This window comes from Anser brachyrhynchus (assembly GCF_964034855.1).
Source record: "Anser brachyrhynchus genome assembly, chromosome: Z".
In the NCBI taxonomy this organism is placed as follows: domain Eukaryota; kingdom Metazoa; phylum Chordata; class Aves; order Anseriformes; family Anatidae; genus Anser; species Anser brachyrhynchus.
Window position 1 is genome coordinate 59503422 of NC_137697.1, and position 16709 is coordinate 59520130.

The 16709-nt window shown below is 37.6% G+C and overlaps 1 long non-coding RNA gene across 3 annotated transcripts in view; it reads left to right on the forward strand.

Annotated features, from left to right (window-relative positions):
• LOC308185625 overlaps positions 1-16709 on the forward strand; it is a 43308-nt gene that overhangs the window by 2335 nt on the left and 24264 nt on the right. For 2 of the 3 annotated variants that reach the window (XR_013943524.1, XR_013943525.1), the window contains exons 2-3: positions 2494-2633; positions 3594-3631. This is a non-coding gene — a long non-coding RNA (uncharacterized lncRNA). Of the gene's footprint in view, positions 1-2493; positions 2634-3075; positions 3632-16709 lie in introns of all 3 variants that reach the window. The other variant, XR_013943523.1, reaches the window with a different exon arrangement.

Here is a 16709-nt window from a genome sequence, read left to right on the forward strand (position 1 = left end):
GTACGCATTCTGTAATTCTGAAAGGTGATATTTGTAAAACTATTTTAATATATGTCTAGTCATTTAACTAAGCTGAAAAATAAAAACACAGGAGAAAAACAATAAAATTACATGAAACAGATAATTAGTAGAATTCTATAGCTTTCAAATGATGTTGAATTTTTTTACCTAAAGGACAATGACCTGATAGCTGAGGAAACAGTGGATTAATTTGGGTTTATGTGTAAAGCTCAGACCACCTTGGAATACTGAATTGATAATCTTAAAATTTATAGTAAGACCTAGATGTCACAGAAGTGTTGAAAGAGAGCTCTTATTTGCTTTAAAATGATGTAAAATGTAGTCCTAGAATTATAGCATATGTCATTTTTAATATCCCTGAATTTTGAAGTAAGAACCAAGGAATTTTAATAAGCAGAAAATCAGGAAAATTATACAGGTTGAACTCTAGGCTTTAATTAAACAAAATGTTATAAGCTATTCAAAAGTACAGATATTGAGAGGTGCTTATGCAGGTGGAGTAATAAATGGATTCACAGTAGCTAGTAGAGACTAAAATATAAAAGTCACATACCTACATGTGCATAAAACAAAATATATTCTATATTTCCTTGAGTGTTTCCCAAGAAATATGCTGATATTTTATTTATTTATCTAATTATTTATTTATTTTTTTTCACTAGGATCTTACAACTAAAGTGCATTAGATTCAAGTATGCCTAGGAAATCGTTTATCTTTAGGATAACACAGTTACGATAGTTTATTGCTCACATGCAGATTTGGGATTATTGAAGTTTTAAGTGAAGTTGCAATAGAGAAAAGGAGGATTTTTCAATTAAGTTCTCCTGTAGCTCAGCCCTGAGGAAAGCAGATCAATGACAAACAATTTTATTCTCCATAGTCCAAAGAAAACATTCATTATGATATTTTAATAGCTCTGGAAACTCTCTATATAACTAGTCAGATAACTCAACTGTTTTTGTCCTAATATATGAGTTTAATTCAAGAGTTCGTGAATTGGAAAAGAGAATGAGATGAGTCCTTCACGAAGTAACAAAGTCTTATAACTCAACTTCATTGAACTTGTTGGTTTTAACATTTTTGTGCTTAAAGAATGTGACTAAGCTGTCTAATATGCTAGCACTCCAATTTCTTTTCTCCCATATCTGGCAATATCCCAGAGCAAGCTGTTCCTGAGTGTCTTCTGCTTTTCATCTCTGATTTTATTTTCTGTTTCTGGTTTAATCTAGTATAGAGCACACACACAGATATTGCTAAAGAAAAGCTATGAAAATAGATTGCAAGGAAACACTCGCAGAAGACTTTAGAGAAAGGTTTCAAGATTTTAATAATGAGCTCTCTGATTCTCTGAATGGTTTGAAGGCAATTCAAAAGAGAACTGTCAAAATTCCCTCAGCAAAATGACTCTTAGGAAACTTGTTTTGTCAAGCTTTGCTCATGACAAGTATAGAGAGTAAACTTTCTGAATAAACAATGTGTGTTACCTGTAGATATATATATATATATATATATATATATATAATTTCAAATCTATTCTGCAGCTTTATGTAACCTTACAATGAGTAGGTGTTGAAATAACTAGACAGCTGTTCATAATTCACAGTTCATTTTTTTTTTCTCTCAATTTGTGGAAGGATAATTTCATTGCTCTTCTCCTCCTCCCCCCCTCCCCTTCTTTTTTTAATAACCGAAAGACGGAAACAACTTTTACAAGAAAATATTCATGTTTTTTTCTCTGTCTCCCTCACCATTCATCTTACAAATTCACCCCTGCCCCAGGTTATACTCCAGGGCTGTCCATACTCTGAAGACTAGACTTGTCTTGATCTTCCATCTTACATATAGTCTCACCAGACACCAAGGCAAAGAAACCCAACATTTTATGTCTAAGACATTATGTATATGATATTAAATATTGGATATTTATTATTATAATAATTTCAAAACCTATTATATCGTTTTTCAGACTTGGAAATCATTATGTCAGTTTGAAGTATTTAAAGCTGCAGTTCTTCCCCTGTAATTTAGTCTAAAATTGTTTTAATGATTGTTTGGTACTCTTGTTTGAATCCCTTCCTTTCCTTTGCTTTTCACCCCACCATGAAGAATTTATTCTTACAAAATTCTAAAATAAAATTGGAAGTTAAGGTTCTTGACTAATACACTAATTCAACAGTTAAGACATTAATGTAAGGATTAGTTAATATTAGATTTGCAGAATTAGCATACTGTGTTTCTGGGGACAAATACATACAAGTGGAAGAAGCTAGGGACAGAGTAAAACATCAATTATAAAGCTGCCTGAAAACTTCCCGTTTGTGGAACCTGAAGTAGTCCTAATCCAGGAGAAGCAAAGCCTCTAAGAAAGCATGGTTAAGGAGACGAATGAGGAAAACAGACTAATCCAATCATAGTGCTGTTTCTACTGCCATATACCAGTACCTGAAATGACCGACCAGCTTACCTTCTAGTCCAGGTGTGAGCTGAAACATGCCTGAGGAGCTCTGGCCTGGGACTCAGTACAGGATGCCACATCTGTCTGAGGATGGATGCCTACCTCCAAAGCTCAGGCAGCAACATTCTCTGTTCTTGTGTAACAACACTGCTCCTGGTAAGTGAACCACAGAAGCAATGTAGTGAACGTTTGTAACTTGGTGGTGGTTTTGTCTTCTGAATTATCAGTGTAGAAAAATGGTAACTTAATGAACATAGATATGAGCAGAAAAATAGTAGTTTAAAAATATCCTCTTGCCTCCTTTGCCACTTTTGGCTCTCTCAAGCTCAGGTCAGTCAAATCTAAATGTGTAGCCTACTGTTTTGAACACTCCAGAACTTGACATACAAGTCTATTTTTTAATTTCACAAACAAGCTCTTACCATCTTAATGGGTCAAACCAAATCCCCAAATTTATATGCTTTTGTTCTTCAGGATATCTAAATTTAATTTTAATATATTGAATTAGTTTCTAATAGAAGCTGTAGGCAATGTGAACAAAAGTATTTTGAACTCCATCTTCCATCCACAGTCATTGATCTGCAAATTTTTCTTTCAGATCGTGTTTAAAACCCTTTTCACCTTGTCTGCTCCCTGCCTGCCCATTGTGAAAACCTATTTGATTAGACAGCATCAAACAATTCATCAAGGCTTCTGATATTTTGGAAAAGATGTTGGTTAACTTTTCTGCAATACATTCCTAAATGGGAGATAGGATGATAAGAGATGAATTTGCAGGGGGAGTTTTGTCCATTTGATTGAGGTCAGTTTTACTGTAACTGATAACAAAGCACTGGTGTGCTTGAGATTTCAAGAGAACATCAAGGCTTCTAAACTGCTCTTCCCCTCTCCCTAAACCAAATGTGGAAAGAGAGCCTCACCTAAATGTTAGACCACAAGAGAATTAACAATACAGATTTGACCCTGCTTGATATGGCTTGGTGTGGATTTACATGTGGCTGAATTCTGAAATCAGAATGAAATAATGATGAACTAAATCATTTGGATCAAAGATTTGGGTTGTTTAGCAATAAGATGAACAGAGACTTTCTTAAAACGTATGCGTTTCTCTAACAGGCATACAGTGTGAAGCAGCACAGACCAGCTTTCACCAGGTATGCCTTCTCTGCCCAAGTTAGCAGAGTTTCAGCCACCAGCACAGCTCGAAGTAATGTTGATATATCCTTGTGATCTGCTTAATAGTTATATTGCATAGCTAGCAAATACTTCCCAAATTGCACTTTGTCAATGACCAACACAGGTGTTACTAACGGAGATTTGTTTGTGCTACAAGAAACTGTGTGGGGTAGATAAGACTTTTGAATACTAAAGGACAGGGATTGGCAACTGAGTGCTTCAGAGGTGAAATTGGCAAAATTTGGGTAGGTAAAAAAGACAACAATGGAAAGTGATAAACTGACTGACAATAAAGATATAGCTAGAAATAAAGAAAACATTTAAATACGTTGTCAGTGCACACTGCAGTGGTTTCCTTAGGCCTATGTTAAATTCAGAAGTTGAGTGCTATCTCTGAAACAAAAAAGACACAAAATGCTCAAGGATGGTAATACAGGATGAAATTCAATGGCTATTATTTATTTATTTATTTGAGGTCACACTAGTTTATAAATTTGATTACAGGCTATAAGGTAGATGATATTAAAAAAAAAATCTGTTAATTTGTGATGGAAGTTTTTAGAGAGGGATCTTTTTGCTGCACTCTTACAGTGCTGGTGACCTGGTCTCACTGGGTCTATTAAGTGCTTATGTTATGCAAATATATGAGAGTTTCAGTGAAACATTTTATTTTATTTTATTATTATTATTTTTTTAAACATGTTACTTATCTTTAGGAATGAGGTCAATATATACACGAGCTATAGTTAAAATATAAGATCCAATGTTCAGTCTCTCTGAAAATGCCACTGTTTAGCATCTGGACTCTTTACCATAGAAAACTAGAAACTGCACCTTTAGTCTGTGGGGCAAGGATAGCTGCTGACTTCCCATCAGTACTCAGCAGCATCTATTTCTAGCTATGGAAAGATGCATGATAAATCAGAGAATCACAGAATTGTAGGGGTTGGAAGGGACCTCAAAAGATCATCGGGTCCAACCCCCCTGCCAAAGCAGGTTCCCTAGAGCAGGCTGCCCAGGTAGGTGTCCAGATGGGCCTTGAATATCTCCAGAGAAGGAGACTCCACAACCTCTCTGGGCAGCCTGTTCCAGTGCTCCATCACCCTCACCGTGAAGTTCTTTCGCATGTAAACAGTTTAATGAAATAGCATTGACCAGCATTGACTTTTTTTTTTTCTCCCCCAGTTTTAACTGACTTCAGTGTCTCTAACAAACCTCGTCACGGGTGCTTTCATTTGAAGTTTCGTGTTTTCATGGAGCCGAGTACCAGAGGCCCTACTCTTGGTTGTAGCGGTTTCATATGGATATGTTAGATAAGAGATAGTACACTTCTAGGCATGTGGCATCTATTCAAACTTTTTAGAAGCTGTCATATTCTCTACCAATGTACCTTACAGAAATAGAAAGATGATGTTCCTGTCCAGAGACTGGAAGGCTTCTTAAAGCTATATTCTAAGTAGTTGGTATATACAAACTATATAGGAAGCATAAGGTAGATGTCTCTTTTTTCCGTTTGGGAGAAGTTACAATTTTTGAGTAGTTTAACATACATCCTGCAACAAAGCTGCTGTTGCATTATCCTGTATATTTGTCTCTTCTGTGTGTCTGTTACCACACCATCTCTGCATGAGGTGACTGTCTTGCAGATTATTTGGTTAGAATCCAAGTCATCCTTATTTTTCTGTTGATTTTGCTTTTATCCTAAATACACTTATATTCTATACATGCCTTTTCACTTTCGTTTCTCTAAATAATCTTTTGGACTTTCAAATGTACACAGATAAATAGTGAATGAAAAAGAATTAAAATATTCCCATTATCATCTACACATGAATGTCTCTGCTGGTGGGAAGTTGGGTCCTGGAGAAAGAACACTCACTATTTACTTAGGAGCAGTAACCTTTCTCTGGTGTAAAATACTGCTCATCAAACAAGAATTTATTTAACTTACCAAAAAATTGCACTGTACCAGAATCAACAACACTTCTTTTTTCTGTCAGTGAAACACAGGATAAGTTGCTGTCTTTACAGCCAACTTAAAAAATCAACTACTCCATGGGCCCAAAGGCTTTCTGTATTTGACTTTATGCCAGCAGACCTACTCTTGAGTGTGTAATGCCAAATTTAATCTGCACCCAGTCATGAGTTTCTGGAGTGCCCTTTATGTCATACTGCTGTCAAGTCATCTGTACTAGACTGACTTCTCCCTACACCAAGAAATCAACAATGAGAACAAGTGCCAATCAGTTTTCTTAATTAGGTTACCTTTTTAAATGACTGCTTGCATTCCTGGCAGTGTGATTTGAAACTGGCTCTTGAACCCATTGAGGTGACTGTGCCATTTTTAAAAGGCTCATTTTTGCTTTATTGTGTATCAGAGCTCTTGTTCCTCAGAGAGTTTTTTTTTTTTTTTTTTTTTTGTCGTGTGGAAATTCTGAAACTGAGTATCAGCATCTTGAAAATCATGAAGGAGTTAAGGGCTTCTCGCAAATTCATTTAAATGTCTATTTTACTGCTTTTCCAACTTTATCCTGTCTAGTGCTATCAGGAGAGCACATAGCATATTCTGTTCCAGTATCTGTGAACTGTGGAAAGTAAATTTGTGATTGAGAATTAAATAACAACATTGATATCACAAACATGTCTGCCTTCCTCCCAGATGGCCTCTGCTAACGCAAAGAACTTTGGCAGGTATAGAGACCTGCTGGTCCCCATGTATAACACCCTCATTTTACATCAAAAGAAAAAAAAAATATATTTATTCAGACAGCTAAGACTTATATTTAATGTAGTTCTAGTTAGATCTACACTTTGCTCTTTGATGTCATCAGTCTCTCTCCTATTCCAAATTTATTTTTAGAGGATTTTAGTGACCTTGAACATGAGATGAAATGGTATATTTTCTTTTCTCCTGGGATCTATATGTGAGAAATGTTTACTGTTAAAGGGAATCTTTGCCCAGAGAATTGCCCAAGAGTTTCACTTTCATCAGCATTCAAAAAAAAAAAAAAAGCCTATTTTTTCATTTCTATACAGTGCATTTTTTAATTATTATTATTATTATTATTTTTCCAGTTACACCCTTCTCAGTTTTAAACTGAGAGATCAAAACTGAGAGGTCAGAGGAAGAAGCGCTGTGCCTGTACAGTGCCTGTGTTGGTCCCACTGTAACATTGCTTCCGTATATTCTGTCAGATTTTTATTAAGTCCACAAGTTATTAATTCAGAACACATACTTACCTGAACAAACTGAATAATTATATGTACAAATGAACTGAGAATTATTCCCATGGTAAATTGTTTTCCTATTTACCTTCCATTCAGCAAAAGACAGACATTTATTCATTTCAAGTTAATTTACTAACATTAGTACCCATAAGCTGCTGGTAGTGACTCTGCTCCCAGTAGAAAGAGCAGTGCCTGGGCATATGCAGAAGCTACTGTAGATGGAGGCTCAAAATGTGTCCAGATCAGCACAAACCTTCAGTTGCAGCAAAATGAGAGAACATGAGTCTTTTCACTTTTCCCTGTGCCCTGAGGGGTAAAAAGTATCCTAATATTGCTGTTGTTCTTAAAGGTGCAGTAACAGCAGACAAATGCTTTCCCATTAGGTCAATATCCAAAATCACTCTAAAGTTCACAAGCAAGCTGTGAACTTGGTCCATATTTCATCCCAGAGAGTAGAAGCAGGAAAGCTTTTGAGGAACTTCTTATTTTTCTGAATGTCTTTTTTTTTTTTCTTTTTTCTTTTTTTTTTCTTTTTTCTTTTTTTTTTCTTTTTTTTTTTTCTTTTTCTCTCAAGCTGGGCTGCCTAGACTGTCTGCAGTATTCCATGGACCAGGCAAATTTATCTGCTGCAAGCAGAAAAGTGCTCGTACTGTTTGTTCCATGGTTTCTTGTCTTTATTTGAGTTTCTGTTGTAATGAACTGCTATATTTATAATTTTAAAAGGAATAAAATGACAGTACAACAAGAACACATCACATTCTTGTGGTACTATATAACTCATAGCTTGGTTTAAATTCCCCATGACATGAGACATCAAACTTCTAAGAACTGATTGTGATCTGTGACAAGCTCTCCACATGCTTCTAAGTATGTACAATTTGTAAAGATACTCTTTGCAAGTACATTGGGCAGTTGTTTGTTGTTGTTGTTGTTGTAGTTTGTTTTTCCTGATTACTTTGCTAAAAAAAAAACAACTGTTTTTGACTTCTTGGCTGACAAATAAAAACATTAACTTTGTACACTGAGAAACTGAACATGGAGTTTTAGCAGACACAGCCAGGGAATATTAAGATTGGTGTAATTACTTTCAAAAAACTGTTGGTGCAATTACTTTCTTTCCACCAGACCATAAAAGAGACTCTCTATTTCCACCAATGGAAGACTCTCTCCAGGTCTGACTCTTCTTCATCATCTAAAATTTTCCAAATTATTGCTCATCCTTTATTAATATCTGTGTATTACAAAGCTGATCAACTGATCTGAAGGTGGAAGAATCCTAAGGCTTCTAAGCTTATCTTGACAACATCTCTTTCCCCATGTTGTGTTCACCCCTTGCATAGGGTTCTTTCCAATGCATAGGGTAATTCTCACAGCTGGTCCCTGCCAGTATCCTAGATGGTTGTCTGTCAAAAAACAAAACATATACTGATAAGAAAGGCATGACTTTCCTTCAGAAGACTAGAATCATAGAATAGAGTCATAAAACATCTGACGTCTGACTTTCATTTGCAGGAGTTTGCTTATTTCCAAATCCATCAAGATTAGTTGAAATTTGTCCATGTTTATGGGGAAGGTACTGATAGACATAAGCCTAATCTCTTTATCAGATCAAAGAAAAAAAAACAAAACACAAAATTATATTAAAAAAAGTTTGTGTTCACATTTTTCTCACTTATTTCTAAAAATAATTTTATACTGCATGTATACTTTCTACATATTTGTTATCATGTTTGTGTACTTTGTTTCATGTATGCAGCATAGTTGCAGACTTAAGTTGTTGATATGGATTATGAACATTCAGTTGTAATGACTTATTTAGAAGGGAAAAAAAGAATGTCTCTTTTTTATTTTGCAATACTTACAAAAAATAATAACAGTAAGTTATAAATTTTAAAAACACAGACTATTTTTGAGTAAAACATAGTGATTACTTGCTTTTCTGGCCTCTAGCAATTGCTCTACTTCAACAGCAATTATTATTATTGCTGTTGTTGTTGTTATCATTATTATTAATCTCATCTCGTATTCTTAAGATCATTCTTTCCCTTTTCTACTCGATTGTTAAAACACTAGTACAAATCATGGCTATTTGTTCTGAACCTGTGTATTGTATCTTCTTCCTCTTCCCTGATGAGGATTACTTGTATTACTTGTATGCATGATGTCACAGATACAGTTGCAGTTTGCAGAGTGTGAACAGACATTTTTGGTCACAGAACACAGTTTCTTTGCGGTGAATTGTATGCATTATATACGCAGATCTTTTTTCTTTTTTTTTTTTTTTAAAGTGACACTGCCCGTTTTTCTGTTATACCTTAAGACCTTAAGTTGCTTACTGAGTATTCAGAGTTAGTGTTGGGTGAGTAAAGTAGACAACTTGATGAGTTTTCTTTTTGTAAAGGATTAATATGCTTTAAATGTAATGAAAATACTTCATCACCAGATGGCAATGTTGTATGAGACTAACCACTGTTTTTCTTTAAGGGTGTATCAAGACCTGTGGAAGGAAGTGGTACAATTTGGTCAGGAGAACGAGTAGCCATATTGGAAAAACTCCTTTAAAAATCTCCTTTAAGTACATACAGTGGAGGTCAGAAAGGATAATTTTATTCTTTGTCAAGTACAAAGAAAGATTGGAAGGAAGGTCATATGAAATTCAGCTCAAGTAAAAGATTAAGGACACCTTTCTTAAAGAAATATGTATTCACACTTCTTTGTCCTTTTTGCAATGGCTCTTTATAATAATTAACACCCAGAGACATTTCCAAGGTTACACATAATTGTATGCAAGAATTCTGCTGATCACAGTTCCCAGAAAAACAAAAACAAAATAAAAACAAAACAACAAAAACTACAAAAACCTGTGAGAAAATGGATTCTGTCTGAATGATTAGCAAGGCTATGGAATTACACTTTTTCCTAATGTTAAGGTGTCAGCTGGCTATATCTGTTGTAGCATTGTATAGTTTTTAAATGTTTTGTTTCTTTCCCTTGAATGTAATGTAATTCTGCTTGCACAGAATTTTCCCCAAAAGATTTTTCTGAACAGAAGAAATGTCAGGAAACATTCTGCATTGAATGTTCCTTTGAGTTCTCTGCTATTTTAATTTACTTGTTTTATGTATTATGCATCACAAACACAAATGGTCCAAAGGACTATTCATGTATTCCAATTAATGGATCCATAACAGGGAATCCACTGTTAAGATTGTAGTCATATAGTTTACTTTTAAAATTTGAATATTTAAATTTTAATTTAAAAGCTATCAGTTGAAATTTAATTTATTGAAATAGGTGAACATAAATTAGAACCAAACCAAAGGCAAAGTCTCATCATAAAAGCAAATCTAAAATTTAACATTTACACTGTAGGAAACATAATTTAATAAAGGCACACTTAGTTAAACAGTGCCTACAAAAGCACAAAGTGTTTCTTTGCATTTGCAGTAACTTTTGTCCATGTCTATCCCATAGTTGAAGCTGAAGCAGTCATACTATCAGTAAATTTGATGTGTTTTTGGCCCAATTAGTTCCTTCTTTCCTGACGTGCCTATAGTAGGTGACTTCTTGCCTTTGATTATCTCTTTGGTCTGGCAGGTAATTATGTCCACTGTTTTTCTGTGTTGGCTCCGGAGGAAGACTAGAATGATCTTGTCACTCAGATAAGTGCTTAAAGTCAGAGAGAATGAATCTGGTTCTACAGGCACACAAGACACACTTAGATTCCTTTATTATTTTTTTTCCCAAAGTTTCTTTCCTCTTTGTCATATTACTCCCTTTTCCTCTGTTGAAAGGCAGGAAGAGAGCAAAGGTACGTAGACCAGCCATATTCTCAATGGTTTCTCACAGAGATCATGGCTTGCCACCAGTTATGGATTTGTCTGCACCTTTGGACTTCATCTTTATAATTCAGGGTGAAACTGTAAGACCAGGTTAAGAAATAAATTATTCAAAGACGCTGCAGGAGTAGCACAGTCAGTTCTGAATGGTTATCTTGTTCTGTGCTTCTCAAGTACAGTTTTTCAAATGTATGCAGCTGGAACTGTCTTGATTTTGCATCCTCTTCCAGGTAGCAGACAATTTATCTATATTGCTGCTGGTGTCTGCTTGCCTGGGATCGTAACATCCTTTCCAAGGTATCCTTGGGAGTCTGTTTACTGCCATATCTGGTTGTATGGCTTAAGGGTAGATAAACTGACTGTCACCACCTGCCATCACTCAGCATAGTGAAGGAGGACTATAGGTGTTGGAAAGCATGACTTCAGATGAGACACCTGAGAGACTGCAGCTTTCAGCTGTGCCCAGAATGAGGGCTCAAGTGCGTATAGACTGCTGCAATTATAAATCAGCAGAGGAATTATGATTTTGCTGTTATTCCCTTTCCTGTACACTCCTGGTGAACAAGTTCTTTAGAAAGCAAAATGTCATTGCAACAGTAGTTTGATGTCCTATTGTAAAACAGTTTGTTTCTATCATAGAATCATAGAATATCCTGAGTTGGAAGGGACCCTTAAGGATCATCAAGTCCAACTCTTGATACCGCACAGGTCTACCCAAAAGTTCAGACCATGTGACTAAGTGCACAGTCCAATCTCTTCTTAAATTCAGACAGGCTCGGTGCAGTGACCACTTCCCTGGGGAGCCTGTTCCAGTGTGCAACCACCCTCTCTGTGAAGAACCCCCTCCTGATGTCAAGCCTAAATTTCCCCTGCCTCAGCTTAACCCCGTTCCCGCGGGTCCTGTCACTAGTGTTAATGGAGAAAAGGTCTCCTGCCTCTCGACACCCCCTTACGAGGAAGTTGTAGACTGTGATGAGGTCTCCCCTCAGCCTCCTCTTCTCCAGGCTGAACAGGCCCAGTGACCTCAGCCGTTCCTCGTACGTCTTCCCCTCCAGGCCTTTCACCATCTTCGTAGCCCTCCTCTGTACACTCTCCAACAGTTTCATGTCCTTTTTATACTGTGGTGCCCAGAACTGCACACAGTACTCGAGGTGAGGCCGCACCAGCGCAGAGTAGAGCGGGACAATCACCTCCCTTGACCTACTAGCGATGCCGTGCTTGATGCACCCCAGGACACGGTTGGCCCTCCTGGCCGCCAGGGCACACTGCTGGCTCATATTCAACTTGCTGTCTACCACGACCCCCAGATCCCTCTCTTCTAGGCTGCTCTCCAGCATCTCATCGCCCAGTCTGTACGTGCAGCCAGGGTTTCCCCGTCCCAGGTGCAGGACCCGGCACTTGTTCTTATTGAACTTCATGCGGTTGGTGATCGCCCAGCTCTCCAACCTATCCAGATCCCTCTGCAAGGCCTTTCCACCCTCATTCGAGTCCACAACTCCTCCAAGTTTGGTGTCATCAGCAAACTTGCTCAAAATACCTTCTATTCCTACATCCAGATCGTTTATAAAAATATTGAAAAGTACCGGCCCTAAAATGGAGCCTTGAGGGACCCCACTGGTGACCGCCCGCCAGCCTGACGCAGCCCCATTTACCATAACCCTTTGGGCCCTGCCCGTTAGCCAATTGCTCACCCATCGTATGATGTTTTTATTTAGCTGTATGGTGGACATTTTGTCCAGTAGGATCCTATGGGAAACCGTGTCAAAAGCCTTGCTGAAGTCCAAAAAAATCACATCAGCTGGTTTCCCTTGGTCCATCATACGGGTGATCTTATCATAAAAGGAAATCAGGTTAGTTAGGCAGGACCTGCCCTTCACAAACCCATGCTGGCTGGGACCAATGACTGCTTTGTCCCCCAGGTGCGCCTCAATAAGTTCGAGAACCATCTTCTCCATGATTTTACCAGGCACTGACGTGAGACTGACAGGCCTGTAATTGCTAGGGTCTTCTTTCTGACCCTTCTTGTAAATCGGCACAACATTTGCCAGCTTCCAGTCTACCGGGACCTCTCCAAATTCCCAGGATCGTTGAAAAATAATTGAGAGAGGTTCCGCGATGACGTCCGCCAGCTCTTTCAGCACCCGGGGATGAATCCCATCCGGACCCATAGACTTGTAGGGATCCAGGTGGAGTAGCAAATCCCGCACACGTTCAGGGTCGGTTGGGAGTTTGTCATCCCCACCGTCCCGGTCCTCCAGCTCAGGGCACCCTGGGTCCCGAAGCCCATCATCGGCATTGAAGACAGAGGCAAAGAAGGCGTTAAGCGTCTCTGCTTTGCCTATGTCATTGTCTGTGAGGAGACCTTCCCTATCAAGGAGCGGCCCTATGTATTCTTTAGTTCTCCTTTTTCCATTCACATATCTGAAAAAGCCCTTTTTATTTTCTCTCACAGACACAGCCAGCTTCAACTCTAGGTGTGCTTTGGCCACACGAATTTTCTGCCTACAAACACGAACAGCATCCCTGTATTCTTTCCATGACACCTGGCCCTCCTTCCAGTAGCGAAACACTCTCTGTTTCCGCCTAATCTCCATTAGAATGTTCCTGGTCAGCCACGCCGGCCTCCTGCCCCGCCTGCCTGACTTGCGATATTTAGGAATTGCTTGATCTTGTGCTTCTAGGAGGCATCGTTTAAAGAATGACCAGCACTGGTGGACATCGAGGCCTTCAAGAGCAGTTTCCCAGGGGACCTTGCTGACTAGTTCCCTGAGCAGCCTGAAGTCCGCTTTCCCCATATCTAGGGATGAGGTTTTGGTGGCACTTTTCCTTCTGTCACCGTAAATTTTGAACTCAACCACTTCATGGTTGCTTTGACCAAGGCGGCCACCAATCACCACATCTCCCACCAGACCCTCTCTGTTTTCTAGCAACAGGTCTAGGAGGGCACCTTTCCTAGTTGGCTCCGTTAGCACCTGCACCAAGAAGTTATCATCAAGGTGCTTCATGAACCTCCTGGACTTGCTCGTGTCAGCCGTGTGGCACTCCCAGTTAACGTCTGGCAAGTTGAAGTCCCCCATAAGGACAAGGGGAGTTAATCTCGAGGCCTCTCTTAGTTCTGTAAAGAATAATTTATCGGCGCTATCGTCCTGGCCAGGCGGTCTGTAATAGACTGCAATACATTGCAACAGTAGTTTGATGTCCTATTGTAAAACAGTTTGTTTCTATGTTGGACCTTGATAGTCAATGCATCTGTACAAAATACATGGCAAGATATTTCATTACAATTGTGTTTCTCATTCAGGCTGAGACACTTACCCAGACCACAGCAAAATAACTTGTCAAATTATTATAGCAGTGACATCACTTTCACCTGTAATTTCAGCCTGATAATGCTGAACAGATCAGGAGGCACAAAGTGTGAAAACTATGTCTATTAAAACTGATTTGGATTGACAAGGGGAATTATAGCATTATTGTCTAATGGGTGGAGAGACAACTCTTCGCATTTTTGGGTTCCTACAGGATTGCTTCCTTTTTAAGATACAGATATCAGGCTTCAAGCTGATTTTGCAAAATCTTCTGTGGATATCTGAAGTAAAATGCCCTTAACTAGGAATGTACTGTAGCATGAATATAACAATGCACACTTTTTTTTTTTTTAAGAAAAATACAAAATGAGATAGTATGAAAAAAGGTAAATATTTCTCCCTTCCTGAAAGGCTCCATGACATAGATTTGAAACCTTAAGTGGGGGAAAAATTTTACTCCCTAATCCTCTAGGCTCTGTCATAGTAGCTACTTTTATCTACGGATAAAGTACTATCTACTGACACCTTTATCAAGCTCTACCTTGCTCATTTTGAACTACATGGAGGTCAATCATCCTGTTAAAAAATAAAAAAAGGTAAGCAAGTTTTGATGACTCTTTGTATATGATAAAAGAGCTCTCATATAAAAAGATCCAGCAAGACAGCTTCTCAGGGAAAGCAAACATCTTGAACATAAACCTATTTTAAAATGTCATCAAATTGCATGTAAAAAGGGTTAATAAACATTTTAAACTCTGAAGAGAGGGAGGTGGGTTGGCATTGTCTGGTTTGGATAGCAACATAAAACTTACAGGCTAAACTGCCTGTTAGATACCTCTATATAATACTCTGTGGGTTGCTTTCACTCTCATGTAATTAAGAGGTTGGGGAACTGAAGGGCAATTTCAGTTTAAGAGGTGAAGAACAAAATTTGTGAACTGACAACAAAAGAGAAACCAGTAAGTCTGATTTGCTTTTGCATCAACATGAGAAAATAGATCATGCAAATTATAGGCCATTGTGGAGTGCCTGCTAATTCTAAAGCCCACTTTTAGAATAGAGAAGAGAATTATTTATTGAAATGTCTTATGAATTATGTTGCAGCTACTGATTTAATTCCTTTTATTTTTCAATAATTGTGATAAGTTTATAAAGATAATATTGCATGTAGGAATTCCTTAAAGGGTAGGTACAGTCTCTCACTCCATTTCAGTGTCTGAAAGGCTTCAACTTCTACCCTTCCCTTGCTCAGAAATTCTCTAGGATGCATGCCACTCTCTGTTATATCTGTTTGCCTGTTTCTGGCAGAAGGCAATTTGAGAACACTTTTAATGAATAATTGTGGAATGAAGATGTAAAATTCACACTTGCTTAATTTGATAAATAATTACGTGAGGGAAAGACTGATATTTTAATACTAAATGATAATTACTCCACATGCATTTTAACACCTATGCAGTCAGCTTTTGTCATGAAGCCTGATGTTCTGCATTTGTTTAAAATAGATAAGACCAATTTTGTTTTGTATCTCAATTGTGTAAGATTCAGGGGTACATTACAAGTCATCACAGGCAGTTAGACTTGATATTAATTACCATTACAAGTGCATTACAGGAGATGCTTCCTACCCGCATTTACACTTTGCCAACCCCTCCATTGATTTTTTTCATTCAGGCAGGCTTGCCATTGCTAGTCCTCTAAGTTGGACACCATCTGGATTCTTTAATAAAGGAAACAAGTAAATAGTTTAGCTGATAATATGTAAGAATAAAATAAGATATTTGTTTGTAAAAAGCAGAAGAAATCTTTCTTTTTCTTTCATTGGATATCTAGAAGTAATATCTTGGTCTGGGGAGAGGGAATAAAACACAAAGCATAAAATGTAGAACAGCTCATCAGACTTCTGAAAATACTCTTTTAAAACTGAATCATGTAGGTTTGATGGTACACACATGAGCTGGATTTTGTCACAGAGCTCTTCCTGTGCTGGACAAAGACTTATTTTCCGATCGTTTGTAACATCTGTTAGTGCTTGCTCTTGAGATTGAACTGACTTTAAAACTTTTATTAGAAAAAGAAAGCCTTTTGGTTTTAGTATTTCTCAGCTACTGAGCCTTGATTGTTCAAGTGTTGTTTCACTCAACAGAACTTAAATCAGGTTAAATGTGAAATTCAGAAAAATAGGTAGCATACATATTGATCTAGAAGCTTAATTTTTTTTTTTTTCAAACTAGATAAGCTAGAAAGGGATACACTAAGAAATAACATTATGTTCAGTTGTTATGGGTTGCATTGATACATTAGGATTTTGTTAAATGTGTAGGTGTGGTGCTATTCACAGTAAACAGTTCTTACACTCTCCCCTGGAACAGACAGAAGAGTTGAGATTTTATCATTTAAATTACAGTGTATGTAAACTTTACAATACCTAGTGTTCTCTAAGTAGTCTAAGTAGCCTGATTTCATTCTTTGTTGTTATCCCCATCATCTTCATCAAATGCTTTGATCACCTCACTAACAGAGGGATTGACATATTTCCTGTACTTTTTGGGACTTTACAAGACCTTGATATATTGGTAGATTGGTAAGATGTGTCTTTTGCGTGATTTATGGTAACCATATGCAGTGCTTGGTGTTTTAATCTATGTTTCCTACAGTCTCAAAAGTTTTTCTGTTGAGCA